The sequence below is a fragment of the Oreochromis niloticus genome, linkage group LG22 (genome assembly GCF_001858045.2).
Source record: "Oreochromis niloticus isolate F11D_XX linkage group LG22, O_niloticus_UMD_NMBU, whole genome shotgun sequence".
In the NCBI taxonomy this organism is placed as follows: domain Eukaryota; kingdom Metazoa; phylum Chordata; class Actinopteri; order Cichliformes; family Cichlidae; genus Oreochromis; species Oreochromis niloticus.
This window is the reverse complement of record NC_031985.2, coordinates 33,293,696-33,309,287: the sequence shown is the minus strand read 5'-3', so window position 1 is coordinate 33,309,287 and position 15,592 is coordinate 33,293,696.

Here is a 15,592-nt window from a genome sequence, read left to right as displayed (position 1 = left end):
CTCTGTAACTGTTGCTAGTTTTGCAATCTTTGTGCCATACTATTAGTAACCCTGTAAGCTGCGAACTGTGGATTCCAATTCAAGGTCTACAGAGACCTCTTGTGGACATTCAGTTCAGTTCAATTCTTTTTTTTTTATTTATAACGTGCAAAATCACAGCAACAGTCACCTCAAGGTACATTATACTGTAAAATAAACCCCAATGATCAGACAGTCCGCAATGAACAAGCACTTGGCGAAAGTGGGAAAGAAAAACCTCCAGCAGAACCTGGCTCAGGGAGGGGCGGCATCTGCTATGACTGGTTGGAGTTATTCGAGGAAGACGGGACAAAGATGCTGTGGAAAAGATTAATAATAACTAATGATTAAATGGAGAGAGGTTTATAAACACATAGAGGCGACTGTTGTTGTGATTTAGCGCTATATAAATCAAATTGAATTGAACTGAATTGAAGTAGAAAGGGTGAGTGAAGAAGAAAAACTCAACATGCTGCATCATGGGAAGCCTAGGCCTTTTGCAAAGTAACTAAGGGATGATTCAGGGTCACCTGATCAAGCCCAAACTATATGCGTAGACATCATAAAAGTAGAAAGTGTGTCTGTCTCCCATATTGGGGTGATACAGTACTATGAGGTCTTTAAGGTAAGATGGGACCTGATTATTCAAGACTTTGTATGTGAGGAGAAGGATTTTAATTTTAATTTAACAGGGAGCAAATGAAGAGAAGCCAATATGGGAGGAACATGCACTCTCTTTTAAGTCCCTTTCAAAAAGAGAAACATACTTATTCCACAATGAGTTATCTTCTCAGCAGAATGTTATTGTTGCTATGATGAGTTAAAAAAAAATCATCTTTTTCAGTCTTCCAGAAAACCACATTATTATCACACATTCTTTTGATCATGACTGCACAGAATTGAGATTAAGAGTGCAAAGTCATTTAATTTATACAATATTCAGTATGTCTGAATGCTTAATGTTGCAGTTAACTGAGTTCTTGATTTGCTGAACTGTCTCTGACAGAAGAAAGCAGACATAAGCAGGCATTTCTATGTATCTTTCACATATGGCACTATGAAAGGACAGTTATTGCCCTCTGGTGCCCATAACAAAATGCAGATTTACTCCATTTTTGTAGTGATGTTAACACATCCAACTTTTATACTGTCTATAGTGAAACCCACAATAATCACAGGAACCCACTCTGTTGGCCTTTAAGCCCGGGGTCTCTGTATCAGCTGTTGGATACCAATGCTGCTGCTCTATGATTTGATCACTCAGCACAAAAATGTAATTGTCATTTGCTGATTTGGTATTACCTTGAGTTTTTATTTGCTGTCATTGCGACAGACAGTGTTGCTGTGTGAGCCTCACACCCTGGCTAATAGCAACATCATGCTTTTATGAGTGAATGGTAACCTTAAATCAGCAGTAGCTAAAAGTCTTCAGGTTCAGTTTACTGTTTTACTCTCAACACTGCCACAGCATTTATTTATTTATTTTCCCAGAGCAACAATTTACAGAGAAAAAAGTTCCAGAATGTCGTTCTACACCAAGCTGGTAAACGGCCCACTGAAACAGTTAGAGACTAGCTGTTGAACATTGTGGAGCATTTATAGGTAAAATTTCTTTGCATATAAGAATTTCATAAAACAGACAGTTTGATCACCTGCTAACTCAAAACATTCTTTTTCATTTTAGAGGCTGCTGGTTTGATGAACACCACAAAAGATAGAGCTGACAGTTCTTTATCAGTTAGTAAGTGCCTCTGTGTGCTTTCACACAGATCAAACTGTCATAGCACGGGGACAACAAGTCACCCTGTGGGTTTGATAAGGAGTCTGCAGTCCTTTGCAGGGGGACTTCAATAAATCCTCTAAAGACATTAGCCTTGAGCATGTGGTCCTTTATCAATAGGCTGTCATCAGTAAATTGCTTAGCTAGTTACCACAGCGTCAACCTTTGTGCACACTTTGACACCATGGCAACTAGAGTGTGCGTGCATAGGACTAATTAATCTGCTGACATCTTGGCCAGAGGTCAGAGAAGAACAACAGCAGTATGCTGGGTTTGTTTTTTTTATACAGGCTTTATCTGTTTTGCCACTCCAGCTTTATGGGATGGCAATGACTCATCTATGAAGCACTAATGTTCCCCAAAGCACAGCCAATCTTAAATCTTCACTGTACTCAAAATGAAGGAAAAGTTATGTCTTTGCTTGAAAATTTTATTCAAAAAATGTAAACAACACAGGCTGTTGGTTATAAACAACTAATGCTACCCAGTCATAATGCCAATGTTGTGGTTGGCTTTGACATGTCATTATCATAATTCAAGCCAATCTTCTCTGTTGTATGTGGCAATAATATAATTAATAAAATAATAATAATACAATCCAATAACACACCTGGGTATTGGTTGATACAGCATTTTGGAAACACCGAGTTATATTTACCATTTAGTAAGTATGAATATTTAATGACATCTATTTTGTTTATCACAGCCTATTATAACTGACTCCACTTTCCCCATAGAAAATAATAAAGTTAGAAAATGGGTTTTATTTATGTATTATTTCTTTATTTACATATTTATTTCTAAATGTACGTAATCACTGTAAATGGAGAAAACTGTAGAAAGCAAAAATAATGCATCTTGCAGCTGCTGTATTTATGAATAAATAACATTACATTTTAAATGAGAAGGTTTGTTTTCAATCTTTATATTATGATGATTATGACAATTCTACTCAAAGCTGGTGTAAATTAATTTCCATATATTAGACTGGATACCCTTTATTTTCTACCTCTTTAAAAAATGACCTTGGACAAACACTTATTGTAAGACAGCACACATACAAACACTCATGTCCAATTTCACCAATTTCAATAATTAGATTGCTAATGGCACTAGAGAAAATGTTATACTATTTAACTTAAAGTTTGGTACCCTGTACCTTTTTCCTGACAGTCAAACTAATGTATTTTTAATGTTACACATCTATCTATGAAGAAGGACAAACTCTACTTTGTTTTTCAGAAAGCAGTGAATGCATAATTAGCTGGAGCGCTGGCAACTGTTTCTTGCTGAGTTATGATGCATTCATCTAGACTTGGGGGGAGAATGAGCTGAACCTGTCCTCCTCCTGGTTGATCTGAACATGACTGCTCAGGCACTATGAAAATTTGATGTCCAATTTGTCTTCCTGGGGATCAGTCGAGGCACTAAGTTATTTTGGCAAGCAGCAACATTTAGACAAAGGGACAAGTCATAATCTAACCACAGTCCTAGTGCATCAGTGTCATCTGGTTGGATTAGTTTTCGGTGCAGGATTTGGGATCTTAAAGATGAAAGAGATTATTTTTCTTTTATGCCCCAGATGGAGGCTTCTAGCTACCAAATCCCAGGTTCTTTCAACAAAGGGCTCCATCCTGATCACCTTGTGTTGCTGCAGCTGACAAATCATAAATGAGGACATTGCTCAAATGACAGTAAGGCTGCTGAGAAGCTGATGGGAGGTAATAATTACATTTTATGAAAAATAACAAAGCCTCGTGCCACTCTCAGGCACCTCAGCAGAGCTCACAATGCTCATGGACATGTATTATTGGGAAAATGTGTTCTGTGGTATCATGAGGTGGAACATTGAGGCTGAACAGCAACACACTTCTGTAAAAAATGCTCTTGGTGTCTCGCAGGTAGACTATGCGGTTCTGGCCAGGATGCACTTTTACAACTTCCAAGGTTCTCTGACCCCAATGATTTCTGATGATGTTCTCAAGTCCAGTGCTGGACTGTCCAAAGTGGGAGCAATAAACTCAACAGTTGATTGTTAACACCTTAAACCACCTTAAAAACAACGCAAAGGGGCAAGAGTTGATCAAATCTTTTTCTTGTTTCAAACCCTTGCGTGCCAATGCTGGTGTTATCTTTTTTCCAAAGGTCAAATCAGTACCTTAGAAATCTGGACACATGATACCAGTGAAGTGCAAACTCACCCATCTGTTGTCAAGACCAGTGAATGGGGTCGGTGGCAGATAAAAGCAAAGCGCTTACAACCTCTACATTTTTGATTTGTGTTTCTTGACTCAAACCTTCCCATTATTTTTGTATCCATAAACGTGATATTTCATCTCTTACATGCATATAGACAATACATATTCCTTCTGTTAAAAGGCGAAAGATTTGGAGGTTGAAAGGGGATTTATGGTGGAGGGTATAATTTCCCAACTCTTACCAGAGACCCAAGTTCACATATACACATACATCAATAATGTATGTTTTTAAATTTATTATCAGTTCAGAATATTTTACCTGGTCAGGTTTAGGCACTAAAAACAATTTGGTCAGAGTGAGGAAAAAGTCAGGATTTGCCTTCAAGTGGCTGCTACTTCAGTGGCGTGTCCCCACTGTGGAAAACGTGTGCTGCAGACATGAAATAAACTTCCTAATGACATATATGAGTTCCAATTTGTGCAGACTCATTTTCACACACATCTTCTTACACCTCCACTCACTCTATAAACAAAGTTGACCTTGAAGACCGTGCTGGATATAAAGCAAAATTTAATTGATTGTTAACACTACCCCACTCTACCCCCTACAAATTTATATCTCTTTGTATTATCAGATGTCAATCCATTCTGTCTGATAATATTTAGAAAGTACACAGTGAATACAAAAGTGCAAAGGAGTATTAGGGCCACATTAAAGAAAAATATGTATTAGACTTAGAAAAGAAAAGAAAAGAAAAACATTTTGACAATAAAGCACCAGTTCACAACAAAAGTTACCTTGAGAGGCTTTGTATTGTAAAATAAGGAACCTGCAATCATAGAGAGAAAAGCCCAAAAGTCAGATGGTTCCTTCAGTGAGAAATTTGCAACGGCAGAAAAGAAGAACTCCTGATCAACAGGAAGACCTTCGTCAGGAAGAGGCTCAGGGAGAGACAGCAGCAGTTGCATTGTTATTCATCAACTCATGTAATTGACTCTTGTTCATTCACGCCACATTGCACTGTGGGAATTAGGCCGATCCTTAGAAATATTCTTTTCATAAAAGAGAGGCACACAATCAAATCTGACAGTGCTGAAAGCTTTTTCTTATCTATCCAGCCAGACTGAAACCAAAGTGTATATCACACAAGGTGTTCCAAATCTCTATTGTGAGGCTTCCATTTGCCTGAGCTTTCATCTGGCTGCTGGAAACTTCAGTACATAAGACTGAATGGGAGCCTTTTGGACTGAGAGCCCTTGTGGAAAAATAAGAAAAAATGAGTGTACCAAAAAGAATGGGAACTGCTCAGAAAGACAGCGAGAGCATAACACTGGGGTCAGAAAAAGGGAAAATAGCACAAGAAAGTAAGGAAGTAGAAAAATATGGGCTCAAGCTTGTGTGTTTATATAGACCCTTTCCCCATAAGGGCTGACTACTTCTAAGCAAAATGGATCTCCAATAGCGATGTATTAGATATTGCATTAAGTGGGGAACACTCTGTTATCCTGCTGCAAAAATTGAATATATTTTGCAAAGTGCAGGAAGCCTCCTTCACTCTAGCCGTGCTTTTCACAACGCAGCCAGCAATTTTGTGAGAAGTTTTTTCATGCCTTTCTTTTCTTGTGTGTGTTAACTGCTTACATTTTAGCCTCCTCCTGTCCTTTTTTAAAAACTCCTGGGGAGCTTCAGGGGGGAAGTGCTCAAACAGGCGTGATAGTAACTGTGGTGTAATTAGAGGAGTGCCGGTCCATGCTGAGCAATCTAGACAAATTAGCAAAGCTTTGTTGAATTCTCTGTCCTCAAGGGCCCCCACAGGAAGTAAATACATAATATGCTGAACTCACTAATTGCTGAATCACAAACTATCTTGTGAGTGACACATGGGGTTTCCTCTGCTCACTGAAATACGGCAGCTTTGTGGAAAAAAAGAAACAGAGCTTTGACTGACAAAAATATTCAAGGTAGCAGTGATGTAAATGTTTATGTATTTGTTCCAGACTGTCGGAATTCTCCTGGTTTGCTCTGTGAGCCAAACAATTGCTCACTGGAATCTATGTCAACATACTTAATGTACTAAAATCGAGGGTCTTGAGCTTGAGTTCCATCTAAATTCCTTTAACAGACCACCATATAACATGATAGCAGAGTTAGCCTTGTGATTTAAGCAGATTCAGACTCCCTGAGGGTGGCATGAGGTTCTGATGTCCTTCAGTGGGACCTGGCCTCACAGACCAGTGCCATGCAGCTCAATTGGCATTTGTAAGAGAACACTAGAAGTGGCAGAGCAGCCACTAATGCCCATTCTCTTCCTAAATGAGAGCAGGTTCACACTGAGCACATCTGACAGATGTGAACGACTCTGGAGATGATGAGGTTATGCTGTCTGCAACATTATCTGTGAAGAGAATGGGGCACCCTGTTGCAGACCTGCCAGTCTGATGGCTTCCCTGTCTCTAGTGTGTGTTTATTTTAAGTACAAGATAAATCACGCGCCATAAAAAATAATGATAGCCACGACACTCATGAAGTCTGGCTCTGACAGCCTGGTCATATACATGCACATGAGCAGCCTGTGTGAAATTCTTTTGTAGGGTTCTGGCAGGGCTGATCAGCTCTGCACAAAGAAGCAGATACTGGACCTGCTGCTGGTTAGTTGCTTTTCTATGGCCCCGTCCAGCTACTAATAACCATTCTCAACGCTGGGAGTCTGTAATGTTTAAATTGTATTGTTATGACACTACAATATCTTAATGGGCTGCGACTTATACACATGCCTCAAATAGTTCAAGGAAAACCTTTTAATCATAGTATAGCATAAAGTCAATATCTGGGATATGTATCTAGTTAGTTAAGTTAGCAGAGGGGGTTCCTAATCTGTAAGTAACACCATGTAATTGTTGTTTCATTAGGGTCTGTGTCACTGCTGGTAGCATGAGGCGATACCTGGACCCTATGACATTGATAGTCCTACTTCTCAGGGATGGAACATCAATACGTGCTTTTGCCAGAAGGTTTGCGGTTTGCTGTGTGTTCCAGCATCGTCTCAGGAGCATGGAGGAGTTCGCTTGGTACCATACAACATTTGTGATTGTGCACTTTATTCATCTTCATTATTAGTATTTCAGGGAAAATGTTTGTGTTCATAGTCTGTGCTACTGTAACTGTCTACCTTTACAGAGAGCAATTTCTCCCTGGACACAGGTGGGTAGCATGCTTAACAAATATGAATATTTCACTTATTTCACAACACGAGTTTGGTTTAGACATTGAAAGTTGCCAGGTGATGTAACCCACTTATTGTCATTATTTCTGTCTCTGTTCTGTAAATTGCAGCTAAAAACCTACATCTTCTTCATCTACATCTATTTGCCCTTTGTATCACTCACATCTTAAAAGCAGCAAAGCAAATTACCCATGAAGCAATCTTGAATTCACCTGCCAGCTCTCAGCATCCTCACATAATTTACCTGCAATGACCAGACGCTAAAAGGATTTGGTAATACTAGGAGAGGGTTAGGCTTTCAGTTAGTAAGAACACTATTTATGTGAGTGCTCGTTAGTTATACAAAATTTCCTTTAGTCAGAGGGAATAAAGCCATCATCTTACTCACTGCACTGTCATGTGGTATTTCTGGCAACTAATCCAAAATATCAGCATTCCAAAACTAGACATTTTCTATGGACTGGATAATTAATTGTACCATTCAATAAAATATATATAATGTTCTCCTGAAAGAGTATTTTGTCACCTGAACTCTCTGAAAAATTGAGTGTGAGAAACTGCTGAACACATATAGTGCTGTGAAAAAGTATTTTGCCCCATTCTTGATTTCTTAGTATTTTGTATATTTTTTACACTTGTTTCTGATGTTTCTGATAAGCAAACCAATTTAAATATTACACTAGGATAATGTCACGCTCCTGGGACTGTAGTGGTATAATTTTTTTGCAGTCTTGAGTTTTAAACTTTTTAAAGACATGTTGACATTCTCTCAGTTGTAGTTATTTGGGTTTTGTTCACAGTGTATTCTAGTCTGTCCTGGGTCTCTGGCTCAGTGTTTTGAGTTTGTTTTGGACTCATGATTTTTTCTACTGCATTAAAGAGATGGTTTAAGTGCTAGCTCTGTATAATTTAGCTTTCTCTTGTGCATCCGAGTTTATTTCTAGTTTCTGGCTTTTGTTAGTCCTAGTGTTTTGTTATTTGGTCTGTCATGTACCGGCCTGACTGTTTTATCCCTTCAGGTCAACATGTCTGTTTATCCCCAGTCCCAGTTTCAAAAAGCATGTTTTTGAGCTTAACATTATGCTGTGTGAGTCCTGCATTTGGGTCTTCCCTTGCCTGTAGTGATGGTGTGATGAAGCCCCGTGAATGTGTAGAATCTTTCCAGCCAATTACTTCAAACGGAAGATCACATGAAGCCGTCTTCAACAGCATTTGAAAGTACTGACATCTGCTGGACAATGTACAGCATACCCTGCTGTGATAATACACGTGGGCTACTTAACAGTCGATATATAAACATAATGAAATATCATTTGCAGAATAACAATATGAGGTCCGGTATACTACAAATGTATGCACACACACTCTCTAATGTGCTTACAATCTCCTTGCAAGCTGGTGATAAACCTCAAAATCACCTGAGATCCAGTTCATTCAAAAAATGAACTCCTGCATCTTTTCAACACCTCAAATCAAAAAACAAGGCAGTCAAATTATTTCAGAGAAAAGTCACATGATACTCTGAAGAACGAATGAATGAACAAAGAACGAAGAATGGGCCTTGACACGGGCTTCGTTTGGACACGCCCCCTTTACTTGAGACGGGTCTGTGTGTCAGTCATTACTACCTGCCTGCCACACAGCAAACTATGACACTATTCCTTGTTTCAGTTATGATGCATCCCCTGTATTCTGTTGTCTTGTGTCTCGAGTGTGTTCTGTTTTATGTCCCCTTGTCTCATTAGTTAGATTCTGTTCACCTGTGTCTTGTTTTTCCATAGTTGCGTCCTCTCTAATCGCTCCTTGTGTGTATATAAGCCCTCAGTTTTCCTTATCTCTGTGTTGTGTTGTACTGTTTTTCCCCCTGCACCACTGTTTGGATTATTAGACTTCATTGGTCCTGTAATCCAAACTCTGTCTCTGTCCTCTGTGTCCACACCAAAAAGTAATAACTGGTAGGACCACCATTACAGCCAGCAACAACTGCAATCAAGCATTGGCAATAACTGGAGTCTTCCACATGGGTGTGGAAGAATTTTGGCCCCAACTGTATTTTTTTCTTTTTAAATTTATGTTTAAGGTCATGCCAAAGCGTCTTGGTCAGATTTAAGTCTGGACTTTGATTAGGCCACTCAAAGCCTGTGTTTTGTTTTTCTGAGCAATTCAAAGGTGGATTTGCTGGTGTGTTTCAGATTTTCCTGCTGTGTAACTCAAGTCCGATTGATCTTCAGGGCACACACTGATGGCGAGACACTTCATCAATTACGGCAAGTCATCCACTTCCTAAAGCAGCCCCAGACCATCACACCTGCACTACCATGTTTGACCGTTGGGATGATGATCTTGTTAGTTTTACACCAGATGTAACAGTACGCAAACCTTAAAGTACAAGTAAAAAGTTCAGTTTTTGTCTTGTCAGTCTGCAGTATCAAGATATGAAGATGTTTCTGTAGTTCTTTGGTACTCTTGGGGTCTGTGGATGGCCCATTTCTCCTGGATCCATCTCTGTCTACCTCTGGCTCCTGGGGGCTTAATTGCAGCTTCCCACCCTGATTTTCAATTACATTTCTTGACAGACACATCCATACTCACAAAGGACTCTCTCCCCCCCCCCTCTCTCGCAGACACACACATACACACCTTTTTTTCCCTGCCCGTCCTGGCCTCAGATATTGTCGTATACTACATAGCCATCATGGTCCATTGTTCCATGGTCTTTACTACTGTGTAGAACAAGTCTTTCTGACCCTCATGATTCAAAAAGTATTTTGATAGGAGTTGTAGATTTAGAAGAAGCTTTTCAGCATTAACACACAGTGTGTGTCAAAATAAATCCAAGTAAAACAGTTCAAGATTAAAAACTAATTTAGCTGTTCATTTGATGCCAGTTCCCTTCTTTCTCTGTATGTCACTACTCGCTGGTACTCACAGACACACACAGAAGATATTCTTCAAATATTGTGGTTTTTCCCACTTGAACTTCAGCTTTGAACAGTTCTGCACTTTAGCTTTTGTGTGAATGATTCATTGTATTTCAGCGTATTCAACAGTTTGTTTTTGTTTTTTACCAAAGATTCAGCAATTATAAAAATTCAGCTCAAACCGTTTAGCTGTCAGCATTTACACTGTATTTTCTCGAGGAAATGCTCTCTGTAGTTTTATATACCAGTTTCAGTTACTGTTGTTAATATGTTAACAGTAAGAATGCAAATTTTTCTTAAAAATAATAACACTAATATTTTATGTTAATAACAGTTACTGGACTTGTGGATTTATTTTGAGAACCCTAAGAGGCAATAAAAATATTTTTTAAACATAGATGCAGACTCATGCAGAAATATTGATGAGTTCTTTATTTTGATTTTGTAGAGTGAGAACAAACAGATGGGAGTCTCAAAGTCAGTTTCTCTGGGTCTGACACAGCAACACCACAGGTTTTTGAAGAAGCCCTTTTCTTTATTCTTTTTCTTCCTGATTTTATGGCCTTCAGACTGTGTAATATTCAAATGAGATACAGCTGGTTCAGACATGGATGGAGTTTCAGAAGAAGAATATCAGGCATTGGCAGACTTTCAGAAGGAGGTTCTTTAACCGGAGGAACATTAGATACTGGAGGAATTTCAGAAGGAGAATTTTCACTGGGAAGAACATCAGACTTTGGCGGAATTTCCAAATGACTTCCTTCAACTGATGTAACATCAGGCACTGGCAGACTTGTAGAAGGAGGTTCTTCATTGGGAAGAAAATCAGACATTGGTGGAGTTTCAAAAGAGGGCTTGAAAATCTTGGATAATGTGGTTCTTTGCTACATCAGCAATTGTAGTGAGCAGCACTGGTGGAAAGTTTGCAATGTTGGTGAGTAGAATTTCTGGTGGATATTTCTCTCCGATCTCCCTCAGGATGGTCTGGACCATGTTATCTTTCATATAGAGGGAGAAGATGGCCTGGCTTTCCATTGCTGTGAGAGTTTTGGTGACACAATCCAAAGTGGCCTTTGTGACACTGGTGGAGAGGATCAGACTCTGGGAGGCCATGTTCAAGAGAGGGTGAGGAGGAAGCTCCCAGAAGCCCTGCAGGATATGGAGAACTACCTCTATCACCACTTCCTGGGTGGTGAGCAGTTTGGAGCTGTGCTCTACCTGCTGCTTCTCATTAAGGATCTGAATGTAATTTCTCACTATGCTGAGGAGTTAAGGTGTTCTGTAGAATAAAGTTATAAGAATGACCTTTTATATATATTTAAAACATCACAGAAATATTGAAACAATGTAGCTGGACTAAATGTATGCCATGTGTGACTGACTGAAATTTAGGAGGTACGGCCTCTAGAAATGCCCACACGTGAAAAAGAAAACACATTTACAATGCATTTTTGTTTAGATGTTATGTGAACCTGATGTTATAAATTTCCAAATTACTAAAACTCTTGTGAGTTTTCTAGTCTTACCAGTTTTAGAAGAGTTTTGGTTTTTTTTTTCTTAAAAATCCTCCAATTCAAACTCCCAAAGCCTTCAAAAGAAAACAAAACCGAGGTTTTCTCTCAGCATTTACACTTCATCGCTAACATACTCTCAGGTGTGAGGTGGATAGTCTGTAGGTGTCACAGTAAATCACTGCTCTCTGAGTGTCTTTGTGCTTTTCTCCACCAAAAAATCTCTCAGATCTTCAGCAGCGATGTATGATGGGATTTTGTTTTCCTGTTGAAGTCTAAGGAGCGCCATCATCATTGCAATTTAAAATAAAAGGAGACATTTAATCACCAGCACACTCAGGTCCTCATATATTACCTGATATTTTATGTCAGTTTTAAGAAGTTACTCATTGTTACTTGATTTTCAGTTTGTCAGCTTTTAAAATACATCAAATTCTTTAAACTGTTGAAATGCAGTAAAAAAAAACTGTCACATACCCTGATGGGTTTGTAGATTCCTCTACTTGCTTCCATTGAATTGTTGTTGTTGTATCACAGTTGGAAACAAAAACTGTCATCAACAAAATGACCTGAAAACAAAGATTGTTCAATATCATGATTTAGGGGAAGAATACAAAAAGCTATCTCAGAAATTTCAGCTGTCAGTTTCCACTGTGAGGAATATAGTGAGGAAATCTAAGACCACAGGCACAGTTCTAGTTAAGGCGTGAAGTGTAAGCTCAAGGAAAATCTTAGATAAGCAGAGGCAAAGGATGGTGAGAGCAGTCATAGTCACCCACAGACCAGCTCCAAAGACCTGCAACATCATCTTACCGCAGATGATGTCACTGTGCATTGATCAACTATTCAGCGCACTTTGCACATGGAACCCATATAGCAAGCAGGTCTGGCCCAGATCTGGTGTCAAGTCGGCACTGCTGGCTGACTTCTGGCATGATAAGACGTATGTCATCCAGATATGGGCCAGGCCTGGCATAGACGGCACTGTCTATGTGATGGCATGCCATATCTGGCTCGATTGTGGTTTGGTTTATGTGGCCCAGGCTCATAGAAAACAGGTCTGGCCTGGATCTGGCATCACGCTGGCACTTCTGACTGACCGGTGTCAATGCAGAGTGTATGTCAACCAGATATGGGCCAGGTCTGGCAATAATGCCACTGTTTATTTTCCTATTTTAGTTAGAAGACCCAAATGCCATGTTGCAATACTATACTGCAATGGTAGCCAACGTTTCAAATGCAGGTTTGAAAGGTTTGTGAGTGTACACTATCCAAAACCTAGTAACGGTTTACTCATCTTTGCCAGTGGGTGGCTGTAGCTCAGGAGGTAGAGCAGGTCACCTACTGATCAGAAGGTTAGTGGTTTGATCCCTGGTTCCTCCAGTCTACATGTCAAGAGTGTGAATGTGGCGTTGTTACTACATGGCTTGATTAAGGTACACATTAGGCTGACATCTCCACTGTTCTGGGCCAGGCCAGGGCACAGCAGTGTGTCTACAACTGGCCTGTGGCTGCACACCACTTACAGATGGCCCACATACTGCAAAGAATGATGGCCCTTTGGCGGCCCAGATCCGGTTTGCCAGAGCTAATCCGCACAGGACCACCAGTGTGTATGCCCATGCAGGCATGCAGGCCTGGCCCATGCATGGGCCACCAGAGGGCTGTCATTCTTTGCGGTATGTGGCCACGTGTAAGCACATTGTGTGGGCCTGATCCGGGCCATACCAATTTTCCTATGTGGGAAGATGCTGTATGGGACAGTAATGCAGAAGAAGTCTTTTCTGTGCACATGCAGAAACAGGTATGCTAAAGCACATTTGGACAAGCCAGCTTCATTTTGGAATAAGGTGCTGTGGACTGATGAAACTAAAATTGAGTTATTTGGACATAACAACAGGTGGTATGCATGGCGGAAACAGAACACAGCATTCCAAGAGAAACACTTGCAGCCCTGCCTAATTTAGTTTAAGTAACTATTGCACACTTTCTGTAAATCCTATAAACTTAATTTCACTTCTCAGATATCATGGTGTTCATCTGCTGTATGAGTAAATGAAATTGCTGATCCAAACAACCAATGATTTATGAAAGAAAATCATGAAAACTATCAGGGGTGCCCACACTTTTGCATACCACTGTAGAGTATTTGATACTTGTATGCATCAGGGGTTTTAAAGAGAATAATTGTAATGTACAACATGAGACTTTCTAACAAATCAAGTTTAACATTTTCACTTTAGGTGTTGAACTACCCATCATTAGAGACACTGAATTAAGCCCTGGCGAGCCTAAATAGCGGCCACCCTCAGGAGGGTCCATGATTGGTTGTGCATCTTCAGTATGTGTACATATGGATGTGGTTGTAGTGCACCTCTTCAAGAGTGATGGGGTCATCAGCCACGTTTTAGGTCTTCTCTTCAATATCAGCACAAATGGAACCAAGTGTTTCAATTTAATAACTTGCATATGCAGAAGGACTGCCAACAAACCATCCAATTCTCACTGCTCCTGCCTCTAAACATATTCTGACTGTGCTGTTTAAAATGGATTGGTGGCCAACTCCTGGCAACTGGGCCACAATGTTGAGTATCTGACTATTGATCCAATAGTGTTTGGCCTTCCATGCCTCTCTTGGCAGTCAGAAAGAACTGATAAGCCATTCATCACTCTCTTTTAAACATATTAACTCTGTCTCTCAAGATGGCAACGCCTTCAAGCAATGCTAAATCTGCCATTTTATTACCTGCTTAACACTAACAAGCATTTGGAATGTCTGTTCAATTTCTACTAATGAACCAGCTGTCCACTGTTTCATGTGTAATTCTGTAGTACTGCAAACTGGATTTGCTATGTCGGTGTAGGCTGTGTGTAAGTCACTACAAGAAATACAGAAAGAAAACATTTCCTAATTGTATGAGATACTCACTTCTGAGAGTTTAAATACTTTAATCCTAATTCATTTATCATTTTTATTTTTACTTTTAATGAGTGCAGTTATAGCTTGTATGTATTAAAACCTGTGTTTAAATTTCACAAGACAGCAAGGCGATATTTTGTTCATTAGCATGGTCAGAGACTTCTAAATTTCTTTAAGTATGAACACATTCTGGCACAAAAACGTTAATGAATCATGGATTTGTATATGAAGTGTCTGTATGTACGAATTAGGCATAGATTTGTGGGTACGCGCTTTTATAAATGGGGTCCAATATCCTTTTTACAGACAAGACCAAAGTGGAGATTTTTGGCCAAAATGTACAGTATCATCTTCAAAATCAAACATGGTACCAAACAAGTTCTAATCTATAATATTTGTTAGGTTAGGACTTCATAGGAAATTTGAATTATATCTGAGTGTGTGGTATGCTTATGTCTCTAAATCTAGATATTTTATAAGGCTTTGTAGCACATGAGGAGCACTCGAGCAATAATGGAAAAAGATTGATACATTTATCACTTACCTTGTTGGTAAATTAACTTCCAAGAAAAATGACCACAATGAATAATAGAACTCTCCAGAGCGCCACATTTCTGCTGCTGAAAAGCATAGAAGCTCGTTTGTTTGTAATTTGAGTCTGTTTTCTTCGATTTTACTCAACAGGGAATGAGAAAACCAATCCAGTCAGTAAATGTATACTGAGTCACCAGAATGTTTGCTCAAGTAAATAATATTGAAGAACATTTGGTATTAGGAAGTGGCTGATGATGGGTGCTGTTGATATGTTTGCAGCTCTGTAAATGAAATGGTTGAGCTGTAACCCGAGGATCAGCCCTTTCAGATTTTACAAGTGGATTTGTCTCTTGCACACAAAAAGAGAAATAAAAAAATTCACCCTTTTAAGACCCATCTGCTGTGGGCTTCACCGTGGTTTTCATCAGGTGTAGGTTGGATAATTGGCTTCTAAGCATCTTTTTTTCCCTTTTTTGTTTTTTTAAG